Consider the following 15,807-nt stretch of genomic DNA (forward strand, 5'->3'; position numbering starts at 1 on the left):
CTTACCCACACAGATTTACATATTTGTCACACAGATATGAGGGAAGTCCTCATTTCCCACACAGAGGGAAGTCCAGGCGCCACACTCGCACACACAGCCCTTTCTGCCCGGAGCCTGTGGCTTCCTGTCAAGTTCCTCTTTCCACGAGACATGGCGAGCTTTCCCTACTCTGCCCTGTGTCTCTTTTCCACAAATGAGCAGACACATGTCATCTTCCTTCTTAAACGAAAGGAACTGGGAGGGGGTGAAGAAAGGGCCGGCCTTCGGGCGGCAGTGACGCCAGATGGAAGCCACCATGGGCTCGGGAGTAAAAGTCCCTCACAATTTCCGACCGTTGGCAGAACTCGAAGAAGGCCAGAAAGGAGTAGGAGATGGCACAGTTAGCTGGGGTCTAGAAGATGACGAAGACATGACACCTACAAGATGTACAGGGATGGTAATTGGGCCTCCAAGAGCAACTTATGAAAACTGAATATACAGCCTTAAAATAGAATGTGGACCTAAATACCCAGAAGCACCCCCCTTTGTAAGATTTGTAACAAAAATTGATATGCATGGAGCTAATAGTTCTAATGGAGTGGTGGACCCAAGAGCCATACCCGTGCTGGCAAAATGGCAGAATTCGTATAGCATCAAAGTTGTTCTGCGAGAGCTTCGGTGCCTCATGATGTCTAAAGAAAATATGAAACTCCCTCAGCCGCCTGAAGGACAGTGTTACAGCTCAATCCAAAAGAAAAACCACAGGCCTCCCCTGCCCCCATCCGATTTAAGCAGTCTTCATTTTCCACGTAGTAAATTTTCTAGATTTGTCTTGTAGACCTCAAAGTACTGGAAAGAAAGCTCCCATTCAAAGGCAGTTTATCTTAAGATACTGTAAATGATACTAATTTTTGCCCATTTGAAATATATAAGTTGTGCTATAAAAAAAAGAAAGAAAGGAACTACTATAGGTGACTCTCTGTGTTCTTCTCTTGACATAGTGCCTGGAAATTACACCACCCACTTAGAGTGACCTTCCTCCTTTTCTTCAGGGCCTGCTCGCCGCTCTCAGAAGTGTGGACGTTTAGGTTGTTCCTGACGTTTTGTGGTTACAAACAAGTCTGCAGTGAATCCTCTTTGCATATCTGTCTCCCGTTGTTTGAACTGCATCTTCAGGGTACGTGTGTGTGCTCAGTCGTGTCCAGCTCTTTGGGACCCCATGGACTGTAGCCCTCCAGGCTCCTCTGTCCATGGAATTTCCCAGGCAAGAATACAGGCATGGGTTGCCATTCCCTTCTCCAGGGGATCTTCCAGACCCAGGGATCAAACCCATGTCTCTTGCATCTCCTGCATTAGCAGGCAGATTCTCTACCACTGCACCACCTGTAAAGCCACCTTCAGGGTAGGTTCCTAAAAACAGAGCTGTTGGTCAAAGGAGAGTGCATACACATTTTTGTCTGACCCAATTCCACTTCAGGATTTACCATTTGGGGTTCCCCAGGACTGTATGAGGATGCTGGTTTCTTTGGAGTTTCAACAACAGAGCCAGTCATAAAGTGAAAGTTGCTCAGTCATGTCTGACTTTTTGAAACCCCATGGACTATACAGTCCATGGAATTCTCCAGGCCAGAATACTGGAGGGGGTAGCCGTTCCCTTCTCCAGGGGATTTTCCCAACCCAGGGATCAAACACAGGTCTCCCAAATTGCAGGCGGACCTTTACCAGCTGAGCCACAAGGGAAGCCCAAGAATACTGAAGTGGATAGCCTATCCCTTCTCCAGCAGATCTTCCCGATCCAGGAATTGAACCAGGGTCTCCAAAATTGCAGGCGGATTCTCTACCAACTGAGCTATCATAATTTTAAATTTTTTGCCACTTTGAGAGGTAAGAAGTGAGACCTTGGTCTTATATTAATTGCATTTCTCTATTAATGAGTGATTTCAATGTTTTTTTATATGCTTAGGATTTTTTAGTATAAACTGTCTGTTCGTGTATTTTCTCCATCTACCTGCTCATCTTTCAGACTTCTTGGCACATCAGTGTTACAAGCACCTTTCCTGAGTGTATGTTCTGAATATTCGCTCCTAATTTGTTGTACTGTGTACACCGAGTGTTTGTCATGCAACTTTGAAAACTGTTTATGCGGTCAAATTCATTCACCTTTTGTCTGGATTCTAAATCTTAGTTATGTAAAAGACAAAATTCAACTGAGTAAATCTGAAGCTCTAACCACTTTACAAAATCATGTATGGATGTGAGAGTTGGACTATAAAGAAAGCTGAGCACCTAAGAATTGATGCTTTTGAACTGTGGTGTTAGAGAAGACTCTTGAGAGTCCCTTGGACTGCAAGGAGATCCAACCAGTCCATCCTAAAGGAAATCAGTCCTGAATATTCATTGGAAGGACTGATGCTGAAGCTGAAGCTCCAATCCTTTGGCCACCTGATGCAAAGAGCTGACTCATTTGAAAAGACCCTGATGCTGGGAAAGATTGAAGGCAGGAGGAGAAGGGGATGACAGAGGATAAGATGGTTGGATGGCATTACTGACTCGATGGACATGAATTTGAATAAACTCCTGGAGTTGGTGATGGACAGGGAGGCCTGGAGTGCTGCAGTCCGTGGGTTGCAAAGAGTCGGACACAACTGAGCGACTGAACTGAACCGAACCACTTTATTTGGTAATTAATGAATTGGCAGCGTCTCATCCAGCAAGCACCAGGGTGCTCAGAGGAGTAGCACAAAGTGGGAGGTTTTATAGGAAGGAAGATGGGGCAAGGAGATCACTAGCTGAAGAAAGCAAGGCTACTGGGGCGGGATGGCTCCTCTTGGGGGCGGGGGGAGGGGAGAGGAACAGCCAGATGTCCCTCATCTTCCAGGGATGGAGGGCACCCACAGGACACATCACCTCCTTGGTGCTGACCAGGAAATCCTAGGACATTCTGGGGAAGGCTGAAATGCAATCAAGTAGGAGGCGAGGTTTGCTATCGTGGACTTTGGCACAAGTGACGCCACTTTGGGCCTCTGCTTTTTTCTTTACCAGCTATCCCGGAGGTCAAGAGGGAGTCACTGTGTTCCTTTGGTGTTTTGTGTGTTTCAGATTCCAGTTCATCGGCGCCCCATGCAAGAGCACCCTCTGTGCTGGGTGCTCCTGTTCCACCCCAAGGTCTGTCTGCTGCCCCAGCACCAGCAGATTTGATTGTGGGGCGTTGATTATGTTGACCACATTTTTCATTGTTCTGGGTCCATCTGGTGTGATGACTCAGTCAAATGCTATGTCAGCCAAAGGGTTGTTTTTCTTTTTAAAGTCTCCTCTTCCTGCTCTGGGGGAGCTGCTCCCATTTCCTGGGAATCCTGGGGTGGGGGTGGGGGAGGGCATGCGAATGACTGTCCTCCAGCCCCGCTGCCAGGCAGGGCCTCCTCCTTAGCAAAGCCTGAGGGCAAGGCAAGGGAGAGCCTCCTGGTGTCCAGCTGGGAGCCGAGCAGGAGGAGGAGGAAGGAAGGAAGGAAGAGCCTGTGCCGCCGCCACCGAACTGACCACTGACCAGAGGGTCCCCGCCTTCCTCTCCTTTCTCCCTCGAACACCCCCTAGTCTCTGCTCCTGGAGAGTCCTGGGTTTTTCCTGGAAAATCTCTGGGAAGAGAGAGCTTTGTTCCAGATTGTGCCATTGTGGAGCTGGTGATGTGAAAATCATACTCATCCTAGTAACCCTTGGGCCTTTTTAAAAGAGAGAGACTCCAGGTATTGACGAGTCAGCCCCAGGCAGGGAGAGGAAGGCGGGATGGAAAGTGGTCAGGGGACACCCCAGCCTTTCCCCCTGCGAACTCCAGGCTTCGGAGGGGCAGAGCCATGGAAAATCCCCAACAAGTATTTTCTTCTTCAAACTGAAGGGGAGCAGGTTTTGCCACCACAAAATACTGATGCTGAAAACTGGGCCTCTGTATGCTGGTGCTGAATTGAATCTCAGAAAGAGTTTTTGGTGAAGTAGAAAAGAATAGCTTTATTGCTTAACAGGCAAAGGGGGACACAGCAGGGCTGTGCCCTCAAGACCATGTGTCCTGACCCTGAGGCAGTTTTGTAGCAGCGGATCAAGCGACTTAGCAGCAGCAGCAGCAATGGCATCTGAGGAGAGCCTCATGCCAGGGAATAGTTGTAGCAGGTCAGTTCTGCCAGAACCTCTAGCTCCCAGTCTTTGGGCTAAGTCATAATACCCCAGAGCAGTTTCCAGATCCTGGTTTTCTCCATCAGTTCTGCAACTGAAGGCTACTCCACATCTCGAGTTGTCCAGCTCCCCTACAGACACCCCTGCCAGGGAGTCACTTTTGAAACAGATGGGGAAGGTCACTTGGGAAATGTTAGTCAAGAGAGAAAAGAAGGGCTTGGGTGGGATTGCAGATGTTATCATGGGAGGAAATACAGACAGCTGTTGCTGATACCAAGTCATGAAGTTTTCCTCCCCTTTTACCCAAAAGGTTAGGCCATGACCAGACGGGGTATGTTAAGTGGTAGCATGTAGTGGGCTGGAAGCGTTGGCCGTTGCTACCCTGGGATATGTTGGACATGTCCTCAACTTCTGCTGCTAATGGGGTAGTAAGGTTAAGTCGAGTAGTGTGTGGTTTGCAAGTGTACAACCCACTCCAGTATTCTTGCCTGGAGAATTCCATGGATAGAGGAGCTTGGCAGGCTATGGTCCAGGTTGTAAAGAGTTGGACACGACTGAAGATTCGGACATGGCTAAAGAATCTAATGCGACTGAAGAGTCTGACACAACTAAGTGACCAAGCACACGCCCCACTAAGGGAGAGGTTAATAGCTGGGCAGGGAGGCATGATCCGGAAGAGGAGGGGCTTCACAGGACGCATTCACTTCTCTGAGGGAGGCTGGATGGTGTTTCGCCTGAACAAGAGTCTGAGTCTCCAACAGGCTCACAGGAATAGCTGGCCTCTGGCTTTGGGGTCTCAGTCCCCGTCTCCCGCTCCTGTGGACTGTAGGGTTTTACTCTAGAATTGTGGGCCCTGGCAGAAAGGTGCCGCACCTCTACAGCAGTTGAGGTTACTGAAACAACCAGGATGACCTGGCCCATGTCTCTGGCAGCTGGTTTGGACTCCCTTTCTCTTGCCCGGTCTTCACTAATATTTGGTCCCCCAGCTCTACTTGGGGTTTTTTCAGTCTTCCTGCGGTTTAGGGAGGACTTGCTTTCCTTATCATTGGAATCCTTGCTGAAACCTTCCTAGATCAATTATAGTTTTAGGAGTGCATTGGTGTCCTCGTCAAAAAACAAATCAGAAGTTAAGAATGGACATCCATACATCATTTCATAAGGGTTTAATAATGATGGCCATTCGGGGCTGCACGTGCCCTCATGAGGGTTATGGGTAGCATTTGGAGCCATTTATTATGTGCTTCTTGACATGGACATCACCAGATGGTCAACACCGAAATCAGATTGATTATATTCTTTGCAGCCAAAGATGGAGAAGCTCTATACAGTCAGCAAAAACAAGACCAGGAGCTGACTGTGGCTCAGACCATGAACTCCTTATTGCCAAATTCAGACTTAAATTGAAGAAAGTAGGGAAAACCACTAGATCATTCAGGTATGACCTAAATCAAATCCCTTATGATTATACAGTGGAAGTGAGAAATAGATTTAAGGGCCTACATCTGATAGATAGAGTGCCTGATGAACTATGGAATGAGGTTCGTGACATTGTACAGGAGACAGGGATCAAGACCATCCCCATAGAAAAGAAATGCAAAAAAGCAAAATGGCTGTCTGGGGAGGCCTTACAAATAGCTGTGAAAAGAAGAGAAGTGAAAAGCAAAGGACAAAAGGAAAGATATAAGCATCTGAATGCAGAGTTCCAAAGAATAGCAAGAAGAGATAAGAAAGCCTTCCTCAGCGATCAATGCAAAGAAATAGAGGAAAACAACAGAATGGGAAAGACTAGAGATCTCTTCAAGAAAATTAGAGATACCAAGGGAATATTTCATGCAAAGATGGGCTCGATAAAGGACAGAAATGGTATGGACCTAACAGAAGCAGAAAATATAAAGAAGAGGTGGCAAGAATACACAGAAGAACTGTACAAAAAAGATCTTCACGACCTAGATAATCATGATGGTGTGATCACTCACCTAGAGCCAGACATCCTGGAAGGCGAAGTCAAGTGGGCCTTAGAAAGCATCACTACGAACAAAGCAAGTGGAGGTGATGAAATTCCAGTTGAGCTATTTCAAATCCTGAAAGATGATGCTGTGAAGGTGTTGCACTCAATATGCCAGCAAATTTGGAAAACTTAGCAGTAGCCACAGGACTGGAAAAGGTCAGTTTTCATTCCAATCCCAAAGAAAGGCAATGCCAAAGAATGCTCAAACTACTGCACAATTGCACTCATCTCACACGCTAGTAAAGTAATGCTCAAAATTCTCCAAGCCAGGCTTCAGCAATGTGTGAACCGTGAACTTCCTGATGTTAAAGCTGGTTTTAGAAAAGGCAGAGGAACCAGAGATCAAATTGCCAACATCTGCTGGATCATGGAAAAAGCAAGAGAGTTCCAGAAAAACATCTATTTCTGCTTTATTGACTATGCCAAAGCCTTTGACTGTGTGGATCACAATAAACTGTGGAAAATTCTTCAAGAGATGGGAATCCCAGACCACCTGATCTGCCTCTTGAGAAATCTGTATGCAGGTCAGGAAGCAACAGTTAAAACTGGACATGGAACAACAGAGTGGTTCCAAATAGGAAAGGGAGTACGTCAAGGCTGTATATTGTCACCCTGCTTATTTAACTTCTATGCAGAGTACGTCATGAAAAACGCTGGAGTGGAAGAAGCACAAGCTGGAATCAAGATTGCCGGAGAAATATCAATAACCTCAGATATGCAGATGATACCACCCTTATGGCAGAAAGTGAAGAGGAACTAAAAAGCCTCTTGATGAAAGTGAAAGAGGAGAGTGAAAAAGTTGGCTTAAAGCTCAACATTCAGAAAATGAAGATCATGGCATTCTGGTCCCATCACTTCATGGGAAATAGATGGGGGAACAGTAGAAACAGTGGCAGACTTTATTTTTCTGGGCTCCAAAATCACTGCAGATGGTGACTGCAGCCATGAAATTAAAAGACGCTTACTCCTTGGAAGGAAAGTTATGACCAACCTAGATAGCATATTCAAAAGCAGAGACATTACTTTGCCAACAAAGGTTCGTCTAGTCAAGGCTATGGTCTTTCCTGTGGTCACGTATGGATGTGAGAGTTGGACTGTGAAGAAGGCTGAGCGCCGAAGAATTGATGCTTTTGAACTGTGGTGTTGGAGAAGACTCTTGAGAGTCCCTTGACTGCAAGGAGATCCAACCAGTCCATTCTGAAGGAGATCAGCCCTGGGATTTCTTTGGAGGGAGTGATGCTAAAGCTGAAACTCCAGTACTTTGGCCACCTCATGCGAAGAGTTGACTCATTGGAAAAGACTCTGATGCTGAGAGGGATTGGGGGCAGGAGAAGGGGAAGACAGAGGATGAGATGGCTGGATGTCATCACCGACTTGATGGGTGTGAGTTTGAGTGAACTCTGGGACTTGGCGATGGACAGGGAGGCCTGAAGTGCTGCGATTCATGGGGTCGCAAAGAGTCAGACAGGACTGAGTGACTGAACTGAACTGAACTTGTATCTTATCTGGAGCTATCTTTAAACCTCAGCTTTCCAAGGCCTCAATCAATTCAGATAAAATTTGTTGCAACAAGGCTCTGTCCTTATGAGCTGCCAAAATATCATCCATATAATGTATCAAATATAGATCTTTATACTTTCCTCTAACATTTTGCACAGCTTGGTCTACAAATTTCTGACACAAGGTAGGGCTATTTTTCATTCCCTGAGGCAAAACTTTCCATTGAAACCTTCTATAGGGCTGTTTAAAATTAGCTGAAGGGAGACTGAAGGCAAAGAGCTTACAGTCTTGGAGGGCCAGGGGAATGGTGACGAAAGAATCCTGTAGATCTATAACTATCACATTATACTGAAAAGGCACAGCCACTGACAGGTTGCTCCAAAGAGATGAAGTGAGGGGCAGAATTTATAGGAGTTTGAGCAGTAAAACCAGGTAGTTGGAACATCAAAAGATTCTGTTAATTAAACAACACTCAATGTCTCAATTTAGAGAAGTTAGCCCTTTTCTTCGTATGGGAACATGCAAGACTCTGGGCCCTGTGAAATCACTCCCCTGACGCGCCTCCCAGCTGTCGGGGCAGCAGCCTGCTTTTCCACCCTGAGGGGCTACAGGGTGAGGCCTTCAGGTCCGCAGCGACCTTTGCTTCCCGATGGGGCAGATGACACTTTTCATCCACACAGCTTAAAATAATCAATGTGCCAAAGAGGCACATTTGGGGTCTCACCAGAGTCAGGCCCTGTCTGAGCAGCACCTGCTCCCTATTTAGGGGTTGGATGGGGCTGGGACCCTTCCCCAGCCTGGGGGTCTCAGGCCCAAGCCTGCTGCAGTGCCCACTGTCCCCACTTGGAGCCCCTGCCAGGCCCCACTCAGTCTCACCCCCAGGCCCAGAGGAGCCCCGCCCCCACTGCCAGCCCCCCAGCCACACAGGCCTCCCCTCTGAGGGGCACTGGCCCCCCAGTCCTGAGTCCCCGCTCCAGGCGGGGTTTAGGTCCTTCCCGGTTGCAGGTCAGCACCCAGCAGCCTGTGTGGCCTGCCTTGAGGAGCCTCCCGCAGTCCCCCAAGGGCTGGAGGAGTGAGACCTGGCCAGCTGTGCGGAGGCAGGACGCCTGCTGGGCGTCTGGCAGCCGCTGGGAGCCCTGGGCCTGCGTGTCTATGCAGCCTGGCCTTCCTGCCTCCCCCGTCCCCCCTCATTTCTCATGGGACCTGGGGTGGCTCCAGGGGGAGCGGGTGTGCCGGCAGGACGGCTCTGGGCTTGGGGCTGTGCCCCCTCCTCAGGGACAGGGCGGGTCGGCTCTGTGGCCAGGCCTCTGCTCTCTTCAGACCGCAGGGCCACGTGCTCTCCTGTCTCTGTCCTCACCTGTGTGTGAGGCTGTGGGAGGTGATGGCCAGGCCTGGAGCCTCCTATTAGGAGCAAGGCCATCCCACTGGTTGGGTCCCGTTGGGGCAAGGCTCCCAGGGCAGCCTCCGGTGCCCCAGCGGCCCCCACACTGCCCCGAGGCCTGGCGCTCTGACCCTGGACCTCCTCATCTCCTATTTCCCCGGGACAGCTGTGCTCTGTGCCCTGGCTCCCCTGTTAAGCCCTCCTTGTGGAGGTATCTTGTGTGCTCTGCGCTCCTGCTGGCGGCACTGACCCAGCAGGCCATCCTTCGGCCGAGCTGATGTGCACGCAGGGCCATCAGAGGGCGGGGTCGGCATGGGCAGGATGACCCCCACAGGCCGGGTGGTTGTGCCTGCGCAGGCTTGCGTCCTCAGCCGCACGGGGTGAGGCTCCCCTGCGGCCTCGGGCCCCCAGCAGGCCCCCTGCTCCTGGCTGGTAGGGGCCGCAGCTCAGCCTCCGGCAGCTTCTCCCCAGGGGCGGGTCTGTAGACAGGATGACGGTGCCACTCATGCCTTTGGTTCCGTGCGCCGTCCTTTATCGGTTATATGGCTTATTTTTAATCACCTGAAAGTTGCAGAACAGAGCATTTTTGTTTTACCCTCAGAAAGCGCACAAGTGAGCTTCGCCAGCACGTTTTTGGTCTGATGTTACAGCGCCACAGTCCAGCTCCAGCAGCCGCTCTCCTCGCCCGCCTCAGGGTAAGGGAACCCCATTCCCTTTAGGTAAGTGAAAGTGAAGTCACTCAGTCGTGTCCGACTCTTAGCGACCCCGTGGACTGCAGCCCATGAGGCTCCTCCGTCCATGGGATTCTCCAGACAAGCGTACTGGAGTGGGGTGCCATTGCCTTCTCCGTCCCTTTAGGTGGTCCTCCCTAATCCCTTCAACTCATCACTTCCTTCAAACACCAGTCTGCTCTCTCAGCATGGGTTTTCCTCTTCGGGGTGTTTCATATAAATTATGTGCCTTTTGTTTCTGTGGTATTTCACTGAGCGTAGCGTTCTGAAGGCTCATCCACGCTGTAGGCTGCGTCAGAACTCCACTTCTTTATGGCTGGTTAATGTACTGTAAGAGGATACCATATTTTTTTTTCTTTCTTCATCAACCTATGGACATTGGACTATTTCCAGTTTTTGGCTGTTATTAATAATGCTTAGAAACATTTGTGGTCAAGGTTTTCTGTAACCACAGATTTCAGTTCTCTTTGGTCTGCATCTTGGAGTGGAAGCGCTGGGTCGTATAAAACCACGGCAGCTGTCCCCTTGGTGGTGGTTTATGGGCACGTCCTTGCCCGCCAGCGGTGCCGAGCGTGGCTTCTGCTCACCAGCTGTTCACGTGCCTTTGGAAAATGTCTGCTCGGGCCTTTGTCCACTAACTCCTTGGTCTGTGGGTCTTGCTGTTGTTGAATTGCAGTTCTTTCATATGCTGAATACTAGTCCCTCGTCAGATACATGAATTCCAAACTCTCTCCCATTTTTTAGATTGTCTTTTCACCTTCTTAAGTGTCCTTTGAGGCACAAACATTTTTAATTTGGCAAACTACAATTTATCTCTGTTTTCTTTAGTTGCTTGTAATGTAGTTAAGAAACTGTTGACTGATCCAAAGTCACACTGTCTTTCTTTCTAACCATTTGCAGTTCAGCTTTTATTCTAGGTCCTGCTGTTACCAACCCCGGGCTCCTGGACTCTTTAATTGTAGAAATTGATACACGGCCAGACGAGGAATCGAGGCATGGCTTTACTGGGGCCCCTGCTTCAGAAGGAGGGAGCAAACACAAGCAACGGGGGCCCATGTTGGCCCCCAGATGGGCTAAGCTGGTCCCTTCGGTGGGTGAGGGTGTGGACCGGTGGGTGGGCCAGCCTGTGGGGGGCTTCGACGGCCTGCCCCGTTGCTGGCTCTGTGTGCAGGGGTCGTGGGAGGGCACAGCTTTTGCGCGGGCAGTTGTGTTCCAGCCTTTTCGTCTTCATGTCCATTCCTGGCCCCAGGTGCCCATGCACGCAGTCTCTCTTAGTCCCTTCTAGTTCCTTTGTTGCTCTAGGAGAAGTTGGTCCAGGTATAAGCCCTGTATCAAGAGGCCCCAGGTCACGGCCTGTCTCACTGCGTCCATTCTGAGTTAATTTTGAATGAACTGTGACGCAAGGGTCCAGCTGCTTCCCTCTCCATGTGGACATCCACGTCCGCACCAGCCGTGAACAGTCCTGGCAGCCTGTTGCCTCCCTTGACCGTCTACGTCTGAGTTTATCATGGACTCGAGTTTCCGTCCCACAGTCCACGTGTGTATCTCACGCCAGGAACACAACGCCTCGACGACTGCAGCTTTGTAGTGAATTTTGAATCAGGAAGCAAGCATGAGCCCCTAACTCTGTTATTCTTTTTCAAGATTGTTTTGGCCTGACAATTCCATGTGGATTTTAGGATCAGCCTATCCATTTCTGGAAAAAATAAAATAAAAACTGTGGGAATTTTGATGCTGATTGTGTTGAAAGTGAAGGTCATTTGTGGATGTTGCCTAAGAGCGCAGGTCTGTGAGCATAGGTGTCTTTCCGTTTATTTAGGCTTTTCTAATTCCTTTCAGCGGTGATCTGTAGTTTTCGGCATACAAGTCAAACACGTACTTGGGTAAATATTTTACTAAGTATTTCAAAAATACTATTACAAATGGAATTGTTTTCTTAATTATAATCATTACGTTAATCATTGCTAGTGATTTTTGGACGTTGATTTTGTCCCCTGCAACTTTGCTAATCTCTTTAATAGATTTTTGTGGTTCACAGGATTTTCTACACGACAGTCGCGTCATCTGTGTGTGGAGGTTCCCGAGGCGCTTCGCTTCTGAGCTGCGTGTCCCCCCTGCACTTTCTGTCTCACTGCCTTTCTCAGAGCCCTCAGAATGATGCCGGATTTAAGCAACAGCTTCATCTTGTTTCCGATCTCAGGGGACGCTTTCAGTCTTTTTTATTATTACTGTTTTTAACTGGAGGACAATTGCTTTACCACGGTACGTAGGTTTCTGCTGTAGAACTGCAGGAATCAGCCGTGAGCACGCGCGTACCTCCTCCCTCTTGACCCCCCATGCCCGCTCCAGGCCACCCCGGAGCCCAGGCTGAGCTCCCTGTGTCATGTGTGCAGCTTTCTCACTACCTGCCTGTTTGCATATGGTAGTGATAGCCTGTGGTGAATGGCGTCAGATTCTTGATCTCCAAAGAAGATTTAGCTTCGGGACCAGGGGCCAGGCTTCATAACTCAAGAGCTTTTGTGTATCAGAGTTTTATTAAAGTATGAAAGTGAAAGAAAGTGAAGTCGCTCAGTCGTGTCCAACTCTTTGCAACCCCATGGACTGTAGCCTACCAGGCTCCTCTGTCCATGGAATTTTCCAGGCCAGAACACCGTAGTGGGTTGCCATTTCCTTCTCCAGGGGATCTTCCCGACCCAGGGATCAAACCCAGGTTTCCCGCATCGCTGGCAGACGCTTTACCATCTGAGCCACCAGGGAAGCCCTGAAAAGGGACAGAGAACCCTTCTGACATAGAATCAGAAGAGGGCGCAGAGTGCCCCCTGCAAGTCTTAGCAAGGCCTTGTATACTCTTATCAGACCCACTCTCACAACACGCATCCTAAATTAACAAGGTTAGAACTAACAATAGAAAGCTCTTACCAGACCCACTCCCACAGTATACAAGTTTCAAGATAACAAGATTAGTCAGAAGGTTCAGTTCAGTTCAGTTCATTTGCTCAGTCGTGACTCTTTGTGACCCCATGGACTGCAGCACACCAGGCTGTCCATCACCAACTCCTGGAGTTCACTCAAACTCATGTCCGTTGAGTCGGTGATGCCAGCTAACAATCTCATCCTCTGTCATCCCCTTCTCCTCCTGCCTTCAATCTTTCCCAACATCAGGGTCTTTTCCAATGAGTCAGCTCTTTGTGTTAGGTGGCCAAAGTACTGGAGTTTCAGCTTCAGCATCAGTCCTTCCAATGAACACCTGGGACTGATCTCCTTTAGGATGGACTGGTTGGATCTCCTTGCAGTCCAAGGGACTCTCAAGAGTCTTCTCCAACACCACAGTTCAAAAGCATCAATTTTTCACCGCTCAGCTTTCTTTATAGTCCAATTCTCAAATCCATACATGATTACTGGAAAAACCATAGTCTTGACTAGACGGACCTTTGTTGGCAAAGTAATGTCTCTGCTTTTTAATACGCTGTCTAGGTTGGTCATAACTTTCCTTCCAAGGAGTAAGCATCTTTTAATTTCATGGCTGCAGTCACCATCTGCAGTGATTTTGGAGCCTCCCCAAAAATAAAATCTGTCACTGCTTCCAATTTTCCCCCTTCTATTTACTTGAAGTGATGGGATTGGGTGCCATGATCTTAGCTTTTTATTGTTGAGATTTAAGCCAGCTTTTTCACTCTCCTCTTTCACGGTCATCCAGAGGCTCCTCAGTTCCTCTTCACTTTCTGCCTTTAGAGTTGTATCACCTGCATATCTGAGGTTGTTGATATTTCTCCTGGCAATCTTGATTCCAGCTTGTGATTTATGCAGTCCGGCATTTTGCATGATGTACTCCGGATATGAGTTAATAAGCAGGGTGACAATATGCAGCCTTGTTGTACTCCTTTCCCAATTTTGAACCAGTCTGTTGTTTCATGTCCAGTTCTAACTGTTGGTCCCATTTGTTTGTTGGTTTTTCCTTTTATTTCCATTGCTCTAGGAGGTGGCTCAAGGAAAATCTTGCTGCGATTTATATCAGAGTGTTCTGTCTATGTTTTCTTCTAAGAGTTTTTATAGTTTCTGGCCTTACATTTAGGTCTTTAATCCATTTTGAGTTTATTTTTGTGTATGGTGCTGGGAACTGTTTTTTCCCCCCATTCAGTTTATTCAAATTATATATATAGTTCTTCTGTGAAACTGAGTCAACCAAAGAGAAAAGGAGAATCAAAGAAGACCTCATATATTAAATTCTTAAATAGATTCTTTGAATTAAAAAATAAGAGTCTACAGGAGAGGCACAGGTGGTGGGCCTTGTCCCTGCAGACAAAGCCACCAAGGCAGTCCTGCAAATCCATTTCTTAAAACAAGTTTTCAAGAGGAAAAATGCAAAATACCAAAGTTTAAAAAACCAGACTACTTCCACACTTTTGGTTCTCTACCCCAGACTGTCCTAAGATAGAATGTGAAGAGGTAAGTTTTCAATAATTCAGCTTTTGCAAACATATGCATATACCTTCCTCATGAGGAGTCCTGTTTTGGTGATTAATATAACAGCAAATAATATGCTTGGATTAAAGGTCCAGTTTCCACTCTAATGCAGTTTCTCCTGGCAACAAAGCCATTTGCAGAGATCTGGAAATCACGAGCTTCTTAGGTGGGAAGAGGTGCTGTTCTTGTCTACGTGAAAGTAGCCTTTCAGACTGACCGGTGTTTTGTAGTCCCTGTTTCAGGACCTGGTGTGTGTGGTTGATGACCGTGGGGTGGGGCTGGGGTCGTAGTAATTGGGTGGGTTTGCATAGAGGTCATAGCTGAGCTGGGCCAGCATGGGGGCCATCTAAGAGCCCATGTCCCTCAACACGTCCCCAGGAATGTGGCCAGTCCACTTGGAGAGAGCTTCCAGGTTCACAGGCTTGAGGACCTGGTCTGTGGAGCTCGATCTTGGACTTGGGCTGCAGGGCTTGCAGATGAGGTGGTCCTGATATAGGATGCTGTTGCTGCAGAGGACGAGCTTGAGGGAGCGCAAAGGGTACAGCACCAGTTGCTCACAGGACATGGCAGGCACTTGTCCTCGTCCTCCTCCATGCTCGGGGCATACGTCGCCTCGATGGCCTGCTCCACTTGGCGAGGCAGTCGTGGTAGCTGCTAGGCTTGAAGCCAGCGCTGGTGACCTTGTGGGTGACCAGGGAACACACAGAGGCGGTCCTGCACCGCCAGCAGGAACTTGGAGTTGGGGAAGAGGCCAACAGGCTGATGTAGGACTTGAGGGGAAAGGAGTCTTCGTCGCAGAGGATGCAGGCTGGCTCCCGGTGCCAGGTGATCACCTCCAGGATGAAGGCCTGCGTGGCGGTGTCCAGCACCTTGCCTGTCACGCCTGCCTCATCCGGCTGTAGCTTCTCTCAGCCTCACTTGGCCCAGGCCTGGTACACAGCCAGCATGCGGGGGATGGTGTGGTCTCCTCTCCCCAGTGCATTGGCATGGGCATCCAGCATGGTGCCACGCTGGGGCACGCCGCCCACAAAGATGAGGGGCATGGCCTTGCCCCAGTGGAATTCCATGCAGTTCATGCCCACCATTCCCCAGTCCTCCTGCTCCAACTGCATGGCCCGCCAGAGGCCCCACGGACCCCAGCACCACCGGCGCTCCAGCACCTGCTGCCCCAGCTGGACTGCCACCACCAGGACCACCCCAAGCCAGCTGCCGGCAGTGCCCTCTGCCATGACAGGCACATGCTGGGCCTGGGGAGGGGCCATCGATCAGCGACAGGTCACTGCAGCCCCACGCACGCAGAGACTTCCCTCTGGGGCCAGTAGGGAGGCCAGGAGGCGTTCTCATCTCATTTTTCACATGTAGCTGTCCAGGTTTCTCAGCACCATTTATTGAAGAGGCTGTCTTTTGTGATTGGATCATCACAAAAGCAGGAGAATTCCAGAAAAACATCTACTGTTTTATTAACTATGCCAAAGCCTTTGACGTTGTGGATCACAATAAACTGTGGAAAATTCTTCAAAAGATAGGAATACCAGACCACCTGACCTGCCTCCTGAGAAATCTGTATGCAGGTCAAGAAGCAA

At 49.0% G+C, this 15,807-nt stretch overlaps 1 long non-coding RNA gene and 2 pseudogenes across 1 annotated transcript; 2 read left to right on the forward strand and 1 right to left on the reverse strand.

Annotated features, from left to right (window-relative positions):
- Positions 1-283: 283 nt before the first annotated feature.
- On the forward strand, positions 284-905 carry LOC123465832 (annotated as a pseudogene).
- Positions 906-1,817: 912 nt separating this feature from the next.
- On the forward strand, positions 1,818-12,266 carry LOC123465834. Its single transcript, XR_006641146.1, has 3 exons — positions 1,818-1,863; positions 9,631-9,748; positions 11,799-12,266. It is a non-coding gene; the product is annotated as an uncharacterized LOC123465834 (long non-coding RNA).
- A 2,109-nt stretch (positions 12,267-14,375) lies between these two features.
- On the reverse strand, positions 14,376-15,464 carry LOC102407476 (annotated as a pseudogene).
- Between the last annotated feature and the right edge of the window lie 343 nt (positions 15,465-15,807).

This window comes from Bubalus bubalis, chromosome 5 (genome assembly GCF_019923935.1).
Source record: "Bubalus bubalis isolate 160015118507 breed Murrah chromosome 5, NDDB_SH_1, whole genome shotgun sequence".
Lineage (NCBI taxonomy): Eukaryota > Metazoa > Chordata > Mammalia > Artiodactyla > Bovidae > Bubalus > Bubalus bubalis.